An 18,498-nucleotide genomic window follows, 5' to 3' on the forward strand; every position below is an offset into this window, starting at 1 on the left:
TTGTACTTATTATTGTTATTTTTGTCTTACAAAGTATTTGGATCAAGCAAGATAACATGTATATCAAGAAGTTGATATTGACAGTTTAGCTCATAAAAGATGAATTGTAAATGCAAGTTTATAAACAAAAATTACCACATTGTTATCTTATACAGTGGGTCAGCCTTTCTCTTATTCATAGTTTGTTTGTTTTAATACCTCCACAATCTTCTCTTTGCTATCTTAAAACAGTTCTTCTCAGTTGGGGCCTTGTTTTGCCCTGGGTTCAATCTCTAGCATACCTTTCTTCTCCCTTAAATTTAAAAAATGGGGAGATGGTCATATTTATTTCTTTGGATGCTTCTATACAATTAATAATACATAAATTACTTTTCATTTTTTATCTATATCATCTGTTTTCCCTCCTAAAATGGCCAACTATTGCCTCATTGCTTCTTTTCTCTACATTTTTATAAGAGATCTGCTTACCTAAAATATAAATTATAGAACTGCTTTTTTTTTTCAGAGTTGTGGCAAATGAAGGATCAAGCTAGGGACACTTAAGACCCAAAATGGAGGGGCAAGTTAGTAAGATCAGAGTTATGAAGTCCTTAAAAGAAACCTGAACATAAGAGTTGGATCAGCAGTAGATAATTGAGAGTAACAGGACATGAGTGCAACCTGTTAATCTTAGGAAATCAAACAGGTGTCCAGCACTCAAAGGGCTGGGGTAAGAATGTAAGTTTGCTGCCAGCCCAGGCTACATAATGAGGTACAGTCTCCAAAAGTTAATTAACTAATTGATATCTGAGGAATTAAGGCAGACAAAATTCCAGGGGGCAGATAGAAAGTAAAAGAGTATAGAGAAGTGAGAATATAGCATAAACTAATACTTGTTTGATTAGTATTGATCTTTATGAGTTATCTATAATGAGGTGGAGTTATGGCTTATAACTCTGAACCTAAAATAACTGTCTATAGTCAAGAGCCTAATTCAATAAAAATACGGGTCAGAATTCCATATGTAAATGGGCTGGTGAAGATGTCTCAACAGCTAAAGGTGGTTGCTGTGAACCCCACAACCTGAGTTTGATCCCTTAGACCCACATGGTAGAAGGTGCTGTGACCTGCACAGTTTGGGTGTGGAAACGTGACTGTTGTGGCAAATAAAACCTGGAGTCATTTGGTTTGTGCACACTGATGGAGACTGGCACCAACTACTACAGCAACCCAGAAGCAGCTCAGTATGTTTATTAGGTACAGCACAGCGGGGAGGAGTTAGCTAGTCTTTATGGGAGGTGTCTGTACTCTGTGCCTGTGTCCGACAATACACATTCACTCACGACTTCATCTGTTCTTTCCACATTTGCTCAAGGTTTCCTGGGCTCCCTACAAGGAAGGAACCAATTCCCACAGACTATCCCCAACCCCCACATGCATGCCATCTCATCACCTACTCCACTCACCTCAATGAATGTAGTAAAATGTGATTTAAAAATTACAATATTTTTATAATTAAGTTTAAAAGGTTTTTTATTTAAAGAATACAATACACATTAATTTGGAAGTTCACTGTCTAGATAGATTGGCTTCTTTTGAGCTTCTGTTGGCTCACATGTAAAGTGATGGTACTTTAGGCTGAAAGTAAGACAGAGTATTTGTAAAGAATTTCTCCCTGTGCTGATTGCTTGTTGTGACAGATATGTAAGTATGGATAGGGGTGACTTGTTTTTTTTTTAATAATTTATTTTTATTTCACATGCATTGGTGTTCCACCTGCATGTATGTCTGTATGAGGATGTCGGATCCCCTGGAACTGGAGAGACAGACAGTTGTGAGCTGCTGTGTGGGCACTGAGAATTGAATCTGCATCTTCTGAAGAGCAGCCAATACTTTTTTTTCTTTTCTTTTTAATTTAAATTAGAAACAAGCTTGTTTTACATGTCAATCCCTCTCCCTCCCCTCCTCCCCTGCCCCCCCACTCACCCCCTATCCCAGTCCCTTTTCTGCTCTCAGGGAGGGTGAGGCCTTCCATAAGGGATCTTCAAAGTCTGTCATCTCATTAGGAGCAGGGCCTAGGCCCTTCCCCATGTGTCTAGGCCAAGAGAGTGTCCCTCTATGTGGAATGGGCACCCAAAGTCCATTCGTATGCTAGGGATAAATACTTTTCCACTACCAGAAGCCCCATAGATTGCCGAGGCCTCCTCACTGACACCCAAGTTCAGGGGTTCTGGATCAGTCCTGTGCTGGTTTCCCAGCTATCAGTCTAGGGTCCATGAGCTCCCCCTTGTTCAGGTCAGCTGTTTTTGTGGTTTTTTCCAGCCTGGTCTTGACCCTTTTGCTCATCACTCCTCCCTCTCTGCAACTGGATTCCAGGAGTTCAGTTCAGTGTTTAGCTGTGGGTGTCTGCTTCTGCTTCCATCAGCTACTGGATGAAGGCTCTAGGATGGCATCTAAAATAGTCATCAATCTCATTATAGGGGAAGGGCATTTAAGGTAGACTATCCACAATTGCTTAGATTGTTAGTTGGGGTTATCCTCTGGACATTTCCCTAGTTCCAGATTTCTCTTTAAACCTATAATGGCTCCCTCTATTATGGTATCTCTTATCTTGCTTTCCTCTATTTTCTCTCCCCTCCCTCCCTTACCCTCCCCCCTTTCAACCTTCCTGCTCCCTCATGTCCTCCTCACCCCTCCTCTTCTCCCCTTCTCATTCTCCTAGCTCCCTCTCCCCTGCCCCCAAGTTCCCAATTTGCTCAGGAGATCTTGTCCCTTTCTCCTTCTCCGGGGGACCATGTATGTCTCTCTTAGGGCCCTCCTTGTTTCCTGGCTTTTCTGGTGGTGTGGATTGTAGGCAGCCAGTACTTTTAACTGCTGAAACATCTGTCCAGCCCCAGGGGTGACTAATTTGTAAAGTAGCATTGTATTTATTTGCTTATGGATCTGTAACATTCTGTGCCATAACCCTGGATATAACTCAGTAGTTTAAAAAAAACAAACTTTTCTTGCCATATTATAGAGACCTTTTTATTTATTTTGAAGAATTTTTTTTAACTTGACAAATCTATTTTTTCTTGAAATTCTGATTTGTTTAAATTTATAAGTAGATTTGAGAGCTAAACTCTTTCCAAATGTAATGTGCAGGGGAGTAGGAGATGCAATAAAAGAAATCCTACCAGGTAGGAAAGTTGTTGATCACTCAGTAATGAACCCCCTTGTATCTGTTTTTAGCAGCAGTGTGGCAGTTCTAAGAAGTAGACACCATTTTGCAACATGACAGATACCAGAAAGATTATAGGAAAATGGAAATCCCTCATTTCTCTGTGATCTTTCCCATAAAATTCACTACAGTTTTATGTGATGGTTCCTAGAAACCTGTTTTTTATGCTTCGTTGACCCTGTCCTTCCCTAATTGCTTTATGTTCACCTGCTGTAGAATGTGAGTTTCAGAATGCCAAATGTGGAATGTAAGAACTAATTGATGTCAACCATTAAGAATACTTCTCATTCACACCATTTCACAAAGGGCAAATAAATGTCCATAATTCAAAAGAAATTCTTAGTAGGTCTCTTAACAAGCAGTACATTATTGCATGGGATTATGTAAGGTTTAACAAAAAATATATACTTGGTTTATAATGGAAAATTTATAATACTAAACTAAATTGATGAATTTGGCATCTAAGAGCAATAAACACATCTCATGAAAAAGTTTCCCTCTGATAAGAATTTTAAACACCAGAGGGCAGAGTGTTCTGAAAAACTTTTCATTCAGCTGCCTCTTATAAATATACCATTCCTGTCCCAGATGTTAGCCATTCTTTCATGTTGTTGGATGAATTGTGAAAACCACAAAATATTACCATTAGCAAATTTTCTATAAAAGCCTGGTCTATGATTTTGTCTTATCAGTCTAGTGAGCAATGCATTGAGTTATAATGGATTTGGTTGGACAACTGCGTTTTCCTAGTTTCTGATAAACTTCTGTTTCTGGTTTCTGAATATGATTATTTTTAAATATACATCTATATTATTTGGTAAAATTTTCAAATACAGATTAAGTAAAGTGAGAAAATGTATATTTGATATGTGTACATTAGTTCGCACTCATTTTTAATTTGATTTTTTTAGACTTTGAGTACTGCATTTACAGTTTCCACCTCCCAGATTCCTCCAACCCCTGTGTTTCTCACCTCCTATTCCCTCTCAAATTTATGGCCTCTTCTATGATTATAACTGTTAACACATATGTATGTGCACATCGTACTGAACCCATTTAGTGTTCTTATAAATGTGTATTCAGGGCCACTTGGGATTGGATAATGTGTTTACTGATAAAAATATTCAAGAAAAGCCCTTATGAGCTAGTGATCTCTTCTAAGTGTTGTAATGTAAAGGTAGTATCACATGGTTAGGAAAGTTTTATTGAGTGTTTAGCTTATAAAAAGCAACATAATAAAGTGAGAACAGAACATAATGAATCTTCTGAAATCCCTTAAGTGTTGTTCGTGATATTGACTAAACAAAAGCACTGCTTCTCACCATGTCCAGCTCCGACAGCTTATCCTTTGGAGTTGAAAGTGTCTTGTTCTTTTATCTATCTTCAGTAATTTTCCAACGTGTAGGTAGTCACATTCTATGATTTTTAAAAAAGTCTATACTTCTGTGTAGATTCAGTGTAGAGAGGGTGCTTGTGATTAAAGCCAGGACCTCACACACATGCTAGGAATGCACCCTACCTCGGAGCATGCTTCTTTCTCTTCTCTCTCTGTCATCACTGTTAACATTGAAGCCATTCATAGGAAAGGCATAGGCCCACATAGAAATCTGAAAAGAGCTTGGATTGGTGTAACAATTCATGGAAGACTGATACTTTCTCTATGAAAGTGGAGAGTTCATATATTCATCAGATCTCAATATTGCCCTGCCTTGGGACACTGGGACACTTACAGCTGATGAACATTCCTTAGAGAAAACTTTTAATGGGGGAGAAGTGGAAAGAGAACAGACATAAAAAGTAAAGGATTTCATGTAAATTTAGATTTGTTTACTGGATTAATCACAAGGGAGTTAGGAATTAGTAGTCAAGGGAATACTCCTTAAATCTTTCTGCTTTTTAGTTAAATGAACCATTTTAAGCAAAACAGAACCTATGCATTTTGTCTTTTCATGTATCTCTACCATATCCTCATGTTTCACTCCTATCGGGCATAAACACAGTGGGAAAATGATTGCCAAGTTTACAGTATTTTTTTAGAACTATTCTGGATCTAGCTAATGCATGGTTCACCTCAACTTGGTTTGGAGTATGACTTTTTTGTGAAAAAAGATGTGCTTTTTGACCCCAAGTATTAAATTGTTGATATTCTAAAGTCACAACTAGAGAGAATTTTCTTCATAAGTAACCAGTGGGACATGATAATTGTCTTAAGTTAGGGTTTCTATTGCTGCAATGAAACACCATGACTAAAAAGCAAGTTGGAGAGGAAAGGGTTTATTCAGCTTACACTTCCCACATTGCTGTTCATCACTGAAGGAAGTCAGGACAGGAACTCAAGCAGGAGGCAGGAGCTGATGACAGGCCATGGAGGGGAGCTGCTTACTTCCTAGCTCAGCCTGCTTTCTTATGGAGCCTAGAACCACATGCCCTGCACCACCTATCATATCTAGGCCCTCCCCCATTGATCTCTAATTGCAAAACGCCTCACAGCTGGATCTCGTGGAGGCATTTTCTCAAAGGAGGCTCCTTCCTCTCTGATGATGCTTCTTTGTGTCAAGTTGACACAAAATCAGCCAGTACAATAATATATTTTAAAGGCTAACTAGATGGAAGAGATTAGATTACAGTGGAAACAACCAAGTTGTGATGATTTATTCTTTATGATTTAATAAAGCTTACCTGAGGGTTCAGAATTCCACAAGCCATAGAGGTCAGGCAGTGGTGATATATACCTTTAATCCCAGCAGCCATACTAGCTTGCCATAGAACTAGGCGGTGGTGGCACACACCTTTAATCCCAGAACTCAGAAGACAGGCAGATAGATCTCTGATGGTTCAAGGCCACACTGAGCTACACGCAATTGATCCAGTCTAAAAGAGAAACAGCTCATACAAAGGAGGTCTCAGTACTTGGGATCCCACACTTTTAATCCCAGGATTTGAGAGGTATAAAAGGAAGGAGCAAAGGGTCTCATGAGGCAATTAGTCTCCAGCCACATTGAGGAGAGATAGCAATCTAGAATTTGCAGTTTCAGGCTTGGTGAAGACAACATTTTGCCTCTGAGGATTCATGGAGACAGGATTGATATTTCAGCCTGAGGTAGAGGTAAGAGCTAGTGGCCAGCTGCTTCGCTTATCTGACCAACAATTTGAACCCCAATATCTATCTCTGGGTTTTATTTTTTTCATGTTATAGCAAGTAATGCCATCTGTAAAATTTTCAAGTCAAACATGAATGCTCACTTTTCACTTGACCTTTTAATTTCTAGGTAGGTGAAGTTGAAGATTATCTGAAGCAAGTTCCTTTGTATGATAGTTAGTATGATTCTGTGGAAACTGTTTTTACTTTCTCACTGTTACCATCTTCTAAGATAATATATGTCATGACAGGCTGTAGAATTATATTTGTGTATTAGCCTCAAATAATCCTTTAACCGTATTCTAAGGCCTCCTCTAAGGTTTTTATGTAAAATAGCATTTAAAGTATTGGCATTACATTGTTTTATTTTATTCTGTTACCTCAATAACTTATAGGAAGAAGGTAGAAAATATGTTATCACTCATACTTTACTGATGATGAATCTAGTGATGGGAGTTACCCATGGTGATGTCTGGCAAGCAACCAAACTCATTGCAACTACAGTCAGAAGAAATACATGTGGTTTGTACTGCACTGCAGTCCTTTTAGTCACATTTAATGTTGTGGTTATCATTCCTAGAGTTTAAGGCATCAGGAATCTTTGACCAACAAATATATAATCTATACTAGAATTATTATTCATAGTGCCTGCCTATGAAAGAGAACAATAATTCATTATTTTCCACAGTTATTTTGCTTTACATTGTGTCTGAACACTAAATGAGTGGTAATGGAAAAGAAACACATTGTTATGAAAAAGAATGTTTTAATATGCAACTGCCCTATCTAAATAGATGCAGTAGAATAGCACCAATGGTCCATGCCTCAGAAATCTAATAAAATATCCCCCCCCAACAGCTCAGTTCAGGGCCATATCTAGAATACTGCAGAGGACAATACCATTTCAGCAATCCATAGATTGATGCCATTCTTAAGTTCTGCTCCCATAAGTCCTTTTAGAAGCTCTCCTACTATCCACTGGAAGGGAAGGCACTCTTCTGGATTCTTGAGAGGTGAGGAAAAGCTACACAGAAAAAGTATTTCCCAGGCTAAATAGGGAGTGAGGCCTAGTCAGAAACATGAGGTGAAACAGTAACCCTGTCACATCAAAATGATATAATAATTTCTTTGATTGTGAATGAAGACAATAAGCATCTTCCTGTGAACCTTCCTTACATAAAAGGAATCCAATAGTGTATCTCACTTTGAAACTGGTATCATTGCTATATATGAGTCAGTCTGTTGATGATGCTGCAGTTTTTGGTGTATCTGATGCATACCTTCTAAATAAAAGATGTTTACTCTGAATATATCTGAGTATTTAAAAACAACTTTTCTGCTGTCTTAGATTCTAGGTAATTCTTATATTGTAGCTATATGTCAGTATCTAATTTTAAATCACACCCAATATATTATGGAGATACTGCAAACTTATGTATTAGCTTGCTAAAGTGATATATTGATCCTTTTTATCGCCTTATTACAGGTTGGGGGGGGGTTGTCACTGTTTTCATAGTTACTGCATTTTGCAATATGTATTTACACAATTCAGTGTCAGAAATTCAAGAATTTATGTTCCTAAAGAGGAATCAGAGGAGTTTGTAGCTTTAAGGCACGAGATGCTTACAGATTTTTAATATAAATTGTTCCCAGAATCCATGTCACAGCTCCTTCTATGGTGCTGCTTTTTTTTCCCCTTTCTCTCGGTTGCTATGACAACAGCAGCACTGCGCCATTCATCAGCTCTGGACCTAGGCTGCACTGTTAGTCTTCCGTGTTACTCCTGAATGTTAAGAACATCCGTGAATCATTCACTCTGGTTAATGCTGCGCCATTAGAAACCTCAGAACCAGTTCTTCAGCAATTTTCTCTAGCAGAAGAGTAAGCTAAACTGCGCCACAGAGAAAACCTATATAAAAAATGTTTCTCTCAAATGGGATCATACAATCTGTATTTGCTGCAGTATTCTGAAAAAATAACTTCATGTCAAGCAATATAATGAAAAGATCTCATCTGTATATTTCTTGAAATCATTAGATGATCAAAACAAGTACAACAGTGCTTGCTTGTGTGGACACAGAAAGAAGCAGGTGATGTTGTTAGGGGTTCTAAGCCCCTTTGGGAGCATCTTTTGTGCATTGGGACCATAATCAACATCTGCTAGAAGAAGTGTCACCTGTGAGGCATAGTAAGTTCTGGGCAGTAAGAAGAACTGGCTGAAGAAGATTAAAGTGTGGATTGTTGCTAATGTGTCAGCACCGAGAACATGTCCAGTGAATAAGCCTGGAAATAGGAAGCAAACTACAGAGTATTGACAGGTGAGGAAGGAAGAGTAAAGGCTGTGAGTATAATAAGCAAAATATTTGTATGTTCCATGGTTTCTGAGCTGTCAGGCCTACTTTGAGATTTGCAGGAAAAGAAATGTAGCCTAAGAGACTCTAACATCTAGTTAGCAGAGAACCAATTAAGAAATTTTCATCAGGCACATTTATTTAATTTTTAATTGTGTATTGTTTCATGAACTTTTAAAAAATCTCTTGTTTTTTTTTAAAAGAATATTTATTGCAAAGAAATCAGTTTTGAGCTGAGTGTTTTTTACGTAAATGTGAAGGTCAGATTTTTTTTTTTTTTTGCAACATTATGATTCCAGAATAGAGCTCTATTTTCCATTGCAATAGCCTTATCAGTAAATTTCCTTTTAAAAAATTGCAGAATTCTAGACTTGGTAAATGGGCTTCCTTTAGTACATCACACTTGTCCTATCATTTTCTGGAATGTTTAGAAATGAATGAGTATTTCTGAATCTTTTGATGATACAAGGATTTTTTTTTAATGGCTTTATTTGCTAGTTATGTTAATCTGGGTCTACTTTATCAGTTAAATTTAAGATAAATTATATTTCTGCCCTTCTTAACTTGCATCTTCAGATCATTTACTAATTACTAACTTTAGATAAATTTAGTTTACATTTGGATTTTCTTAGACTGCTTATTTTCTGCTTTTTAACTTTCTCTTTTTAGCTATTTGGCTAACTATGGTAACTTAGAAATTACCCAAAACTAGGAAGTGGATTTTTTTTAAATTAGAATATTTAGGCTGATCTTCAGCCACCTCAAAACAGAAAAAATAATTTTGATCTGGGCTTATTCTCTTGTTATTTGTTTTCTTGAGTTGCTCTCTTAAAGCATGTACCTTAGATGTGACTGGATCTTTGATTTACATAGTTAGATGAAAACATATTTTTGTACTATTGATTTCTGGTCTTTCCATGTTTGAGACTTTCTCCTATAAATCTGTATATGGATCTGTCAGTTGTTTAGAAAACCTTTAAATATGAAGAATTATTGTACCAAACTATAGTAAAAAAAAACTGGTACTCACACTCACAGTTATATGTGTCATTAATGAAACAATTTTACTTCTCTTATTTACGATTAACATAAAAATTGAATATTTGCACTTTAAGCGTGGTTTTGCAAATTAAAATACATTTTAAAATTTAAATATGCTGAACTACTATGTACATTATAAGTTGATGCTCTTTTGTAGTCTGTATTCATAAATCTCATAATTGTGTATAAAGGATTTTATGTTGAATTATTTCTGATATCAAAATTCTTATTAATAGTAACAAAGACTGGTTGAAATTTTTTAATAAGGCTAGGATTTTTATTGTTTTATTTATTTATTGTAATTTATTACTAAGTAATATTCCTTAGCATGCTCTGATTTTCATGTTTGTGGCTTTACCCCATATGGCATATAAATTATTTGTTTCTTTATATGTGTTGGCTAATTTAAATTTTACCTATAATTTTCCATTTTTTAGAAGAGATTGTGGTGGGTCCTTTTATACTAATCAATCCCTGTTCTGTTGAGTTGGTACTTATCTATACCATGCATTTGGTTTCCAAACAGGAAGAACATTCAGGCTACAAATTTAAGTGACAATGTTCTGTGAAAAAATTAACCTCAGTTTCAAAATGATTTACCATCATCTTGCAGTTTACTTTCTGGAATATTTTAAAAGTCTTTTTGGGCCGGGCATTGGTGGCGCACACCTTTAATCCCAGCACTCGGAAGGCAGAGGCAGGTGAATGTGAGTTTGAGATCAGCGTGGTCTACAAGAGCTAGTTCCAGGACAGCCTCCAAAGCCACAGAGAAACCCTGTCTCAAAAATCCCCCCCCAAAAAAAGTCTTTTTGGTATTATTCATAAGACATATAAACTCTTAGTTGATAGTAGATATTACTTTTAATTGGGATAAAATATATAAATATACTGAATACATAATATGAAAAAGGCTTGTTTGTCACTTCAGTTTCATTTACTAAAATTTTCATAATGTGCTAATAACAAATACACAATAATATGGTAATTCCAATAATAATTTTTCATTAAGAAATATTAAAACTAAAAGTTATGTTGATATTTAAAACCAAAGAGTGAGTCCCAGTTACCCTGCTCATTTTTTCTCATGGGAATAAGTCATAACATTCAGTGATAAATGTGTGTTCTTTACTCCCCCAACATTCCATTACATTTTTAAGCTGTAAGCTTTACAAGTTAAGGCAGGCTAACTTTTCTTGTTACTCTACATAAAATCAGTGCAATAATGCTTTTTAGTAGTAGTAGTTATAGTGGTATAGGCATTAAATATAGACTTCTGGGCATGGAGACACATGCCTGAAACCTTAGAGGATAGGAGGATCAGTCTCAGATAGCAAGTTTGAGCTCTAGTTTGAGGCCAGTCTGGGCTACAGGAAACTCAGTGTCAAAATCAAACAAAACAAAGAGTAATGAACCAGATATAGTGAAGCATGCTGTAATCCCAGCATTTAGGATTTAGAAGTAGAAAGATCATGAGTTCAAGGCTCTCCTGGGCTTCATAGAGACCCTACCTCAAAAAGCAAAGAAAATAAAGTTAAACAAAACCAAGGAAAGTAATATCTGTGAAGCACCAAGTATACTTGGCACAGTAGATTACTCTCTTTGTGTTTCCTCTCCTATCTCTCCTCTCTGTTGGCCCAAATTGCTGCTGCTTGGGCTTTCCCTTAGGAGTTCCTTTAGGACAGAAATGTGAATGTTTACCAAATGGGCTATGATGTCTAATTTAAAAGCTAACCCAGGGTTGGAGATGCGTTGGCTTAAAATGCAGCTAGCCTTGGATTCAATTCCCAACACTACACAAAAGCTTCCAATGGTAACACACAGCTGCAGTCTCACATCTCAGGATGTGGAGGTAGTAGGCATATCAGGAGTTCAGGGTCATCTCCAGCTAACATAGCAGGTAGAGACCTGCCTGAGTTACTTCGGACTTTGTTTCAAAGAGCAAAACAACAAAGAAAAAAAAAAATCTGGGCATTCCTAGAAAGTCTCACGTTTTTCTTTCCTAAAGTATCCTGCACTTATTTTTATCATCAAAATCTATATATCCCCCAAGTATTTAAATAAACCCACTCAGCAGGAGTTTTGCACTTACATACCCAAATATATTTCTCTCTACCTGTATGTTTTAAACATGCTTCGTAGATCTCCTCCACTTTAAAATGAAGGTTCTGAGACGAAAGAATTGTATGCATCTTTGTGGAGAAAGAGATTAGGAATCGAGAGGTAAGATGAGGGTAAGTCTGGTTAAACTGGAACGTCCTCACCATTAAAAAGAGAGAAAAGTATTGGTTTGGGGTTGAGTCAAGCTGTAGTGAATGGAAAAGGAATCTATTGCATTGCAACTGAAGAATGATAAACTAAGAATGATGATAGCTCCGCATCATCCGCTGTCTCCAGACTGCTACAAAGTTGGGCAGTAAAGGCACATACCTGTTTAACACCTTCATATCTCTAAAACTAGAGAACCAGCCTTTTTTCTGTGCATAACCCTACAAGGTCATGTAGAACAAGTGCCTAAAGAAGCATACGCTGCCAGCGCATGGAAGTTAGATCATTTACAAGAAAAGAAGAACAGATATTGATGTGGAATGAACAACGCAGCAGTCATCTTGGCACTCCAGAGATGATGGAAAAATTACAATTTACATAAATGCTCCAGATAAATTTTACTTGAAAATCTTGCAGATTTGAAGGTTTTTTTTTTTTTCTTGGTATTTTGACACAGAGTCTCTCTCCATAACCTTGACTGTCCTGGAATTCACTGCATAGACCAGACTGGCCTTGAACTCACAGAGATACACCTGCCCTCTGCCTCCGAAGTTCTGGTATTAAAGGTGTGCACCACTACACCCAGCAGTTTGGTGATTTTTAAATTGAAAAAAAAAAGTTTATATTGATTATTTGAATTGGAAAATAAAATGAAAAACAGAAAAATCTTGAAAGTGAGAATTTATCAGTTAGTAAACATCAGTTTGTCTGGAGTAAACCTTTAATAAAGGATGCCGAAGATCACTGACATCAAATTGAAAGAGCCTTTGGAAACAGATAAATTAAACTGACAGAAGGGAAAGTACAAGAGAAAAAGATTAAAAAAAACAAACAAACAAACAAACAAGTTGGTTCTGTGAATGATCCATCATTGATGGCAAGATTTAAGGATGGGTATTGTTGACCTTGGTAGGAATAGAGAGAGAGTAGGACAAGTTTTTAACTTCTAAATTTCAAAGTTATACACATGGACAGTGTTTTATTTACTAGTATTGTACTTTGACAAAATCAATTTAGGAAGGAAGGGTTTATTTGGGCTCACAATGTCAGGATGTAGTCCGTCATAGTGACAGAACATGAGGCAGCTGGTCATGTTGCAATCAAGATGAATGTTGGTTTGTGTGTGTGTGTGTGTGTGTGTGTGTGTGTGTGTGTGTGTGTGTGTGTGTGTGTGTGTGTTCATGCAAATGTGAAAATTAGGCATGATTTATCAGAATTCCAACCTACGTCTTTATTTCCAGCACCAGCTCTTAATGGGGGTCAAAAAGTAAACTTTAAGAAACATCTACCAAAGAGTAAAGCATATGTTAAAAGCCAGATGAGATGTCTAAGGATCAGTATGAAAGATAATTATTGGGAAACCAGGATGGGACAGTCTTTATAAACAGAGTTTAGAGATTCTTGGGCCACTGGTTTCAATTTTGCATAGAGAATATAGATTCATAAAGGACCAAAATCTGTTGTAACGTGATTCTGCTTTAACTTTCCTGAGCTGTAGAAACCCTTAGCTATAATGTTCTACTTTTACTGATATTCATATTCTGCTTATTTGACAAAGAGAAGAAATGGGGGGCTACTAAAATTGTCAGGATTAAATGTGGGATAAGGAAACATCTAAGAAATTCACAGCCAAACATGCTTTTCAGAGTTCTGATTGTTTGGAGATGTTTATGTTATGTTTATGTATATAGGATTCATCAAGACTTTGAAGGATAAAACGTTTGTCTTTCCCAATTTAGCATGCTTATCCTACAAGTTTCCCATTTTTATATTAGGACAGGTGAGGCTATCCATAAAACAGATGGCTATTTTCCTTTGACTCCTGCAATATGATATAGTAGTTTAGATTCTGCCACTTGCTTGCTGTGTGACATTGGACACATTATCGATGACATCTCTATCCTTAGTTCCCTCACTCACAAAATGGGAAAAATAATACCCATAGAGTTTGTTGGGGTAAATAAAATTATGACATCATGCTGTAAGACTCATTTTTAGTTTATGTGTATGAGTATTTTGCCTCTGTGTGTGTGTGTGTGTGTGTGTGTGTGTGTGTGTGTGTGTGTGTGTGTGTACCATATATACACACATCTTCTTGGATAAATGTTTGTCATCATAGTATTGAGTCTGCCTGAAATTGCATCTTGACCAACACAAATCAATTCTGTTTTGGGGGCATTACTTAACACCTCTGCGCCTCAGTTTCCTTTTTATCTTCAAGAGATAGGTAATACCTGTAGCCTTTTCATTAGGCCATTATAAGGATTAAGTGAATAAATTGGTTTTTTTAACAGTTAGAATCATCAGAAATATGTGTAATCTATGTTTGATTTCCCTATAAAGCAGAAACAGGCTGGGGGGTGGTGGCGCATGCCTTTAATCCCAGTACTCCGGAGGCAGAGGCAGGTGGATCTCTGAGTTCGAGGCCAGCCTGGTCTACAGAGTAAGTGCCAGGATAGGCTACAAAGTTACACAGAGAAACCCTGTCTCAAAAAACCAAAAACAGAAAAAAAAAAGAAGGAAAGAAAGGAAGGAAGAAAGAAAGAAAAGCAGAAGCGGTGTCTATCCTCTATTCTGTCTTCAGCCTATGCATGCCTGGCATGCTGTAGACACAAAATCTTTCATGAACACTTGTTGAATAGATCAATAAAACATACTGAGATTACTTGGTGCTTCAGTAATAGTCTCTGTTTCAGTTCCTATATCTGAGAGGCCAAAACAGATAATCTAATTGTAATGGGAAGAACATTTCCTCACTAAGGTTTTATTAAAGTGAGAGCTTGAGGCTGCATGACTCACCATTTTATTATTGACTGATCAGATTTGTGATGACAAATTCTTTTCAACTGAGGCTAGATGGAGGTATGCCATATGAGTCACTCTCCTCATCCCAATTCTTAGGAGTCACTGACCACAGTATTGTAGCATAAATTCTCTTTGGTCTTAATAATAACAACTCAGAGTCAGCTATCAGTGGGTGAAAGCTGAAGTATCGGAGAAGCAGAACAGCCAGCCACTAGAGAGTTCTTAACCTCTACCAGTGCTCAGACTGAAGGGCAATCCTGTCCTCAGACTGTCTCTGAGCTCTTATCTCCTCCCACCTTATATAGTGTAGTAGCTAGAAAAGAGAGAATTAGTTTGTTTTATATCAAGTTTGACCTGCTCTCAAAATGTGTTACTGAAAGTTGTTCTCCTGTCTAACATACATCTCACCTAAGCTGAGTGGAGGTGCACTGGCCTCACTCCTGCCTCATGATTAAGTGCTCCAAAAGGAAAATAAAATTTGTTATTTTTCTTGTATTCATCATTAGATAGGTATTATCTGTTTTGTAGAATTCTTGACATTGAACCAAATGTCTAGTGAATTCAACATCTCTCAATTTGGAGATAATTGTTGATTTATCAAAAATGAGCAATTTTTGTAGATATGGTAATGTTTAGTCTACTGAATGTAGATTACACTATTTCATCTGTGTGTACAATGTGACATTGAACTATAACTTACCTCTTGTACTTCTAGCTTTTTAAATTTTGATTTTAAGTGTAATTATATGAGTTTTCCTAGACTATGTCTTAGATTTTGAAAAACATTATTTGTTTTAGCTTATCTATCTGCAGTGGTTTTGTTTCATGCCTCTGTTTTTGTTTTTGATACTTAAGTAGTATATTGTTGAGAAAACAGCAGAGATATAAATGTGGTGAGATGTAAATGACTCCGTGATGTGATGATTGATTCATGCTTTAATATTTCTTCACTATTTGGGTCATTACTCCCTTAAGTTACTGGCACTGGCTCTGATTTTTGATGATTGTTGTTTTTTATTCGTTTAGTTGTTTGTTGCTGGCAAGGACTGAACCCAGGGCCTTGTGTACACTGTGCACATGCTTTGCAAACTGAACCATGTTCCCAACCCCACAGGATTTCATTCTATGTACTCTTTTCTAAATCTAAACTTTGACAGTGGATGCATTAGTTATTTTTCTGTGATAGAATGCCTAAGAAAAGCAAGTTAAGGAAGGAAAAATTGGTTTGTACTTATGGTTTGAGGGTACAGTTCACAGCCACTTTAGTGTGAAGCAGCAGAGTATCTTGTGTCGTAGTTAGGAAGCAAAGAGAAATGTTCCTGCTTAGTGTTCTCTCTCTCTGTCTCTCTCTGTCTCTGTCTCTCTCTGTCTCTGTCTCTCTCTCTCTCTCTCTCTCTCTCTCTCTCTCTCTCTCTCTCTCTCTCTCTCTCCCCTCTCTCCCTCCCTCCCTCCCTTCCTCCTTCCCATCCTCACTCTCCCACTCTTCCACCTCCCCTCTCCCTCCCTCCTTCCCTCCCTTTTTATTCTATCTGGGACCCCAACCGATGGGATGGCTCTGCCTTTATTCAGGGTGGGTCTTCCTTCATTAGTTAAATATCTCTAGAAATGCCTTTAACAAACATACCCAGAAGCACATCTCCTAAGTGATATCAGATCTGGCCAGTTTGACTATAAAAATTAACCACCACACCTAGGAACATTTGAAAGAGCTTCAGTTATGGTTCTGAGTCCAGCTTTACATTGAGGATAATCCTGTCCTAGACACTGTGGCTTAGAGCTTCCAGTTTTAGAAGCTTTCTTTACTGACTTTTATGTAGCTGCTTCCAGAATTAATTAATACTTTCTGCTCCCTTTGTGTTACCTAAAGACTGTTACCAGGACTAGTAGGTCAGGCCAGTAGGTCCTTTTTTAAAGGAACTGGACTCTAGTCAGACAGCCATGGTGTAGGCTCCAGCATCAACACTTCTATACTGTGTAACCGTTCACAAGTTATTCATAGTCAAGATTTTGTATTGTATTTTATAAAATGTACTTTAGAGTAACTGTGTCTTAAGAATACATTTAAACAAATCATGTACCAGGTGCTTAGCACTGTGTGGAATATAGCAACCCTAAGTGTTACCTGTGTTTAAACCATTAGTATATGACCACTAATGTTAGACAAAGGAAGCTTATAAAAAAAGGAAGATTTTTATAGCTGGTTTCAAATTTGCTTTGTAGCCCTGACTGGCCTGAAACTCTATCCTCCTGCCTCAGCCTCCTGAGTGCTGCACATTATCCTATGCCCAGTTCTGGTGCCAGTTTTATGAAAACTGATTTTATTGTTCACCTTTAGCTTTTGTTGCTCCATACTTTCACACATTTTTTGTTGTTTGTTTCTCCATGCATCCAGTGAGATGCATTAGTTAGTGAAAGGGCAGCACTCACTAGCTTTAGACAGAAATTTGAGTTTGGTTTTTCGGTTCTATTCTTTACTATGTTATGCAACATGACTTCTATCTTTATTCTCCTCCTAGATCCCCTCCACCACATACACACACATCTTTAAAATGTAACAGTGAACAGAGCAGTGCATTTATTCAGTTCAAAGTACAGGAAATTTGTGAAAACCCCAAGAATACCTCTAAACCAAGTCGGTGCCCATGCTTTGTCTGTCACCTCTCTGATTATCTATACCACACTACCCAGTGTTCCATGCTTTTACAACTCAGCTTCAGACCCTGTTTTTCTGTCTGCCAGTCATCTACTTATCCTTTTTCCTGTTCTCTGCCAAGATGATACCAGAGCTTCAGAGACCGAAAAGCAACTTGCCCTCTTACAGGACTAGTGATTTCTGACTAATATTCTAAGGTCAGGGAAATGTGATTCTTGACCCAGGGTTAGAATTACTCACTGTTCTTTGGTGTGAATTTCCTATTGTGACTAGTAACAACTGCACATTCCAAAAAAAAGCCAGAAAGTTTCTGGCATTTACACTTAATCCTTAGAAATGTCTCCATAGTCATTTTTGCCCATGGGACGGGATAAAATTTACACTTTTTTTTTTTTTTGAAACAGGGTTTCTCTGTGTGTAGCCTTGGCTGTCCTGGGACTCACTCTGTAGACCAGGCTGGCCTCAAACTCACAGAGATCCTCTGTCTCTGTCCCTGCCTTCTGAGTGCTGGGATTAAAGTTGTGTGCCACCACTACCCAGTAACATTTAATTTTAATCTATTAATTTTAAAAAGTTTTAATTGATACATAATAGTTGTAAGTATTGTAGAATAACACTGTAATATTTCACTACTTATATAGAGTATGTTATGATCATATCAGGGTAATTGGACTACATATAATCCATTCATTGTTACTTACTGTTGTGAACATTCACTTTAAATATGTAGTTCTAATCACTTATTCTTGTAACCCATCTGTGTTGTATGTGTGTTGTGTATTGGGCACATGTGTGTGCAGGTGCACTTTTTTGTGCAAACATATATGGAGGCCAGACACTGACACTAGAACTATTGTCCTCAATCATTTCTCCACCATATTTTAGAGAGAGGGTCACTAACTGAACCTGGAGCTCACCATTATGGCTAGAATGGCTGGCCAGAGCCCACAGAATCCACCTATCTCTGCCTCCTGAGCTAGGATTTTAGGGTTAGACCACCATGCCCAGATTTTTTACTTTGGTTGCTAAGGGTCCAAACTCAGAA

General features: G+C 37.3%; 1 protein-coding gene across 10 annotated transcripts in view; it reads left to right on the forward strand.

Moving 5' to 3' along the window:
• Nucleotides 1–18,498, forward strand: part of Tanc2 (tetratricopeptide repeat, ankyrin repeat and coiled-coil containing 2) — a 311,247-nt gene that overhangs the window by 126,758 nt on the left and 165,991 nt on the right. Inside the window, exon 2 of one of the 10 annotated variants that reach the window (XM_027427856.2) lies at nucleotides 8,376–8,656. The exons of the other annotated variants lie outside the window; for them this stretch is intronic. The gene's annotated coding sequence lies outside the window, so the exon portion shown is untranslated. The remainder of the gene's footprint in view (nucleotides 1–8,375; nucleotides 8,657–18,498) is intronic. 10 annotated transcript variants of the gene reach the window in all.

This window comes from Cricetulus griseus, chromosome 7 (assembly GCF_003668045.3).
Source record: "Cricetulus griseus strain 17A/GY chromosome 7, alternate assembly CriGri-PICRH-1.0, whole genome shotgun sequence".
NCBI classification, from domain to species: Eukaryota; Metazoa; Chordata; class Mammalia; order Rodentia; family Cricetidae; genus Cricetulus; species Cricetulus griseus.